The following is a 4,873-nucleotide window of genomic DNA, read 5'->3' as shown; positions in this document are numbered from 1 at the left end:
TGTTACATAAGAACATATGAGAGTACTCAACACTGTAAGGGGATTGATGAATGTATAATTGTGCAAGTATTCTATACAACAATATATGTGTTTCATTCCATTTAATGAGATGAAATTTATATTTCGAAATTTTTTCTTCATAAAGAACTATAAACATATTTTGAGATAGAGTTGTCAATTTGACAAACTCACTCTTGAATAAGCTCCTTTTTAAGGGGCCACTAAATGAGGGGGCCAGAAAAAATATCAACCATCATCGTCTCATCTCAAAGTGGGTTAAGGTTAAGATCAAGGTGGTCCCACTACAAGACTTTAAGAAACTCTTAAAAACAACACTTTTAACTTGGATCAAAGGTCGAGCCAAGTCGAAGTTGAGACAGACCGTTTTAGGCTAAATTTTGAAACGGATAATCTCAAACCAAAGATTGAGACGGGTCGTCTCCGAAGGTCTAGACGGACCTACATGGACCTAAGATAGAAACAGGTCATCTTGAGGCAAAGGTTGAGAGAGGTCATTTTGATTTTTATATTGATTGTTCTTTATATGTCTAATAATATATTTTAAAAAATCAATAAATTTATGGGTTGATTTGTTTCACAAGATTTTTGTGGTGGTTTTGGTCTTGTGAACTTTTGCAATGAGAAACATTTTAGTTTTATGAGTTTTTTTTATCCTAAATCATATAGGTCAGGATCTAAATCCTATGTGGAGTATACTACATTAATAACTCTTTCTTAAGATATTTAATGGAATCTTTAGCATAAAGTATTGTCCAATAAGAGCGTTAGATTTATAACTTTTAAAGGTTTAAACCTCTTTTTGGTCCCTAAGTTATAAGCGGATGTTCAGTTTAGTCCCCGTTTTTAAAAATGTAAATCTTTGGTCCCTAAGTTATAAAAAAATGTATCAAATGAGTCCTTTTATGACTTGAAATACTGTTTTTGGTTGTTTCTTAACAATTGCTACATCTTTAGATTGCTCTGATTTGTTTCTTAATAATAACAGCACTTTAGATTGCTCTTTGTACTTTGACCATGAACATAAAAAAAGGACTCATTTGATACATTTTTTATAACTTAAGAACTAAAGGTTTACATTTTTAAAAACGGGAACTAAACTGAAAATCCGTTCATAACTTAGGGACCAAAAAAAGGTTTAATCTACTTTTAAAATCAATATATTACATTAAAATAGACCGCAATTAATTTGAGAAAAAATTATTAAAAAAAAGTTTTTCTTGGAATATGGAAACATGAGTTAATTTAGAATTTTTCTTTAGATTGAAATAAAGTTTAGTATATAAGTTTCTCATAAACTATTTTTTTAATTATAAATCTCAAAATTAGATGACAAATTGATCAGGTAAATGTAAAAATGACATAAATGAATATTACTATATAATAATAATTCTAAAAACTAAAATTTTGTTTTATATATAAAACTATATTATTATATAATTATAATTTCAAAATTTGTAAAATAATGAAATTGTTAATAATTTTTTTTAATACTTTTATTTATTTTTTAAAAGTAATGAATTTTTTTTATTTAAATATTTAAGAGCCTAGAAAATGATGTTTTAGAATTAATAGTGTGTATAGAATGATGAAATTAGATTATTTTAATAATAAAAGTTTAAAGTATAAATAAATCTTTTATAAATAAGTTTCATTATCTTATATCGTACCATTTTTTTAAACTTTTTTTCTTTTAGAGCTCTTTATTCTCTCTAAGCTTTCTAACCATCTTTTTATCTATTTGAAGGTCAGATAACCTCAGAGTAATCCTTGAAGCAAGCTCTTCACTTTCATCTGATTGGTTTCTCGTATAGTGTAAGTTATTTTTCTGCTCCTTTTCTTAGTATGTGCGTTTTTTTATGCATGTGAACTATTATAGTTTGCATGTGGGGTTTGAGTCTTCTATAAGAGTCTCTACTGATCAATGGTCTTAATGGTATACCTTGATCGTGTTTCTATTGTTCATAAGAGTAGAAAGAGTTTCTTATGTGTGTAGAGTTATTTCTAGGAGTTTTTTAGTGTTTGATCAGTCTATTAGGTAAGGGAAACTAATTAAATTACTTTAGAATTATAGATGCTATAAAAATGTTAAATTTCATGTTTGATATGTTTAACATTGATTTATTTATGACATTGGTGGTTGAATTGTTAAGTAATCTGAATGTCTTACAACAGTTGTGTTGTTTGAAATTGTCTGAATTGATGTTGGATTAGGGAACTTAGGATTGATCATTTGAGCAAGTTGGTATGCATTCTAATATTGAAAATTGTTTTTGAACTGAGCACTAAGTCAAGAATATCAATTTAATCATCTGAACAAGTTCTTGGTTCCTTAAATCATAGTTTTTAGTTTGATGTTATTTGGTATGGTACTAAATGTAAGCTTGGTTGTGCAAGTCTGGAAGCATTTTTACTCTATATCGTCGAGTGCCCCTTTTCACAACTAAGTGACTATTTTTGTGAATTTTTTGGTGTTAAGCAGTGGCAGGGCACTGTTGAGTGCAATTTTTCACTATAGGTCTGGAACAATTTAATTTCAGGTCGTTGAGCTAAATGTTTTGCAAGAAAAATAGTGTTGAATGTCAGGACTGTTACTAAGCTCCACCTTTTGCGAAAGGTTTAATGTTGGGCGACAAGACTATCGTTGAACACTCTCTTTTGTGAGAGGTCTTGTGTTGAGTTCCATTTCTGAGCGCCAATGAGTATTTTGTGAATTTTTTATTCTATAATTTGTTTTAAGTAGTTTTTGTTATATCCCTTTCAGGATGCCACAAATAATTTATAAAATTTTCATTATTTAAAAAAAAACATAACTTTGATATAATTTTAGCATGATTTCTATGTATGTTTAATATGGATTGTGATGTTTCATTTATCAATAACATGATTTTTAGCATGTCTGGTGAATGTTGTCGAAGAATTTCAAGGAGAAGTTTCTTGCAGTGGTTTCAATTCATGTATGGATTTTGTATTAAGAGTTATCATGATGTTCTAATAATCATTCAATCTCAAGTAAAGAAGGGTGGGGTATGTGGTGAGATGATCAAGAGGTCCTAGTCTATGGATTTTACTTTGGACAAAGAAAGTAACGGACTAACCTTGTGTGTGGTAGGATGAAACTCATTGGCAATGGCTCTATAGAGCAATAGAGGTCACCACAAGTGCATAACCACTAGTGCAGCGAGGGGCTTTCGCCGCGGTTAATTTTCACTATACGTCGCAGTTTACGAACCGCGGTATATTCAGCCACGGTAGTAAATCAGAGACTTTAGGCCGCGGTTATAACCGCGGTAAAAAAGTTGGGGAATATGTCGCGGTTGTCCAAGGAACCGCTGCCTAAACCCATTTTTTTTAAAAAAAAAAATTGTTCCAGTATATGCCGCGGTTAGAACCACGGTAAAAGACTCAGGAATATGCCGTGGTTCTAGTACTAACCGCGACCATGGGTCTGTTTTTACAAATAAAAAATAAAAAACGAGCACTATATGTCGCGGCGACATATTCCCCTGCAGTTTTTTAAAATTGCAGGTCTGCTTTTGTGATATCCACTACCACAAAAACAGACCTGCATATAAAAACATGTTCACAAATTCAATTTCAACATGACAAACACATGTTCAAATGTATTTCAACATCAAATAAAGTACAAAGTCTAATAAAATACAATCTAATCAAATGCAATGTTTAAATCTAATAACTAAGAGCTATTGTATAATCTAATTATATACTTCGCAGTAGCGTTCCTCATGAATAATAGTGGCTTCTCAGGAACTAGTGTAGTAGTCTTGAATTTCTGCACAAGACAATTCATATTAATTAGTGTATATGAATTCTACATTTGGGAAAAAATAAAAATTTGTTAAAGTTAAATATTACAGTTTCCCAGCGACTTGTGATGTGAGAACGGACAATATGGGTCATCCAATACATTACATAGTATCCGCACTCATATGACCCATTTTGTCTGTTACACTACAATATATCATCACAGTTGTAAATAGTTAGTGAATAACATTAAAATAAAACAACTATAACAAAGTATGGCTTTAGCATATGTCAAACCTTGAGAGAANTCCAAGCAATCTTTCTACTGTTAGCAATTGATCTCCCAACCATCATCATACTTGCTGGAATAGAAATAATTGAACATAAATGTTAGATTATACAAAAGACAGAAATAATTGCACATAAATGTTTATTAAGTTTACCTGTGGGAGGGATAACATGTTCCTGTACAAGAGATGGCACCAGGCGCATGCCATAGCTCTCAAACTGCTGCTGGAACATGGCGCTGAATTCAGCCCTCATCTCTGATCTAACCTCGGCCCTGATCTCCTCTCTAAGGTCTTCTCGGACCTTTTTTGTGATCTCTTCTGTCATCCTTTCTCTTTGTGTTTCGTTGTATGCATATGAAGGTTAACGAGAAGAGCTCCCAAAATAATCTTTAATTCCTACTCCAAGACCTGCAGCACGTACACGTCCAGGGTGCTCAGGTCGTTCAATCGCAGCAGCAAGAATATCCTGGCGACCCTCTGGAGTGAATTGACCTTGGGAGCTCTGCTCAACCAAGGCGTCCTGTAACATTACAAAACACCATTATTCTTTAAATAGTTTAATGTAGTATATATAATAACAATACTTATTATTTTAGGAACAGTGATAACTTACAATTCTTTCAAAAATTTCCCGTGCAGTGTCGGAAGAGTAGGTGTCCGATGGTCTCATACGAGCCAACTTCCATTTTTCATGTCTAGACGGTGGAAAAGGAGGCTGAGGGGGGCTACCACCCTGAGATGGTGGTCTAGCATCTGCCTTTTGCTTGAGGATTTTCTCCTCAAGCTTCCTATACCCACCA

The sequence above is a fragment of the Vigna radiata genome, chromosome 1 (genome assembly GCF_000741045.1).
Source record: "Vigna radiata var. radiata cultivar VC1973A chromosome 1, Vradiata_ver6, whole genome shotgun sequence".
In the NCBI taxonomy this organism is placed as follows: Eukaryota; Viridiplantae; Streptophyta; class Magnoliopsida; order Fabales; family Fabaceae; genus Vigna; species Vigna radiata.
Note: the sequence above shows the minus strand (reverse complement) of the source record.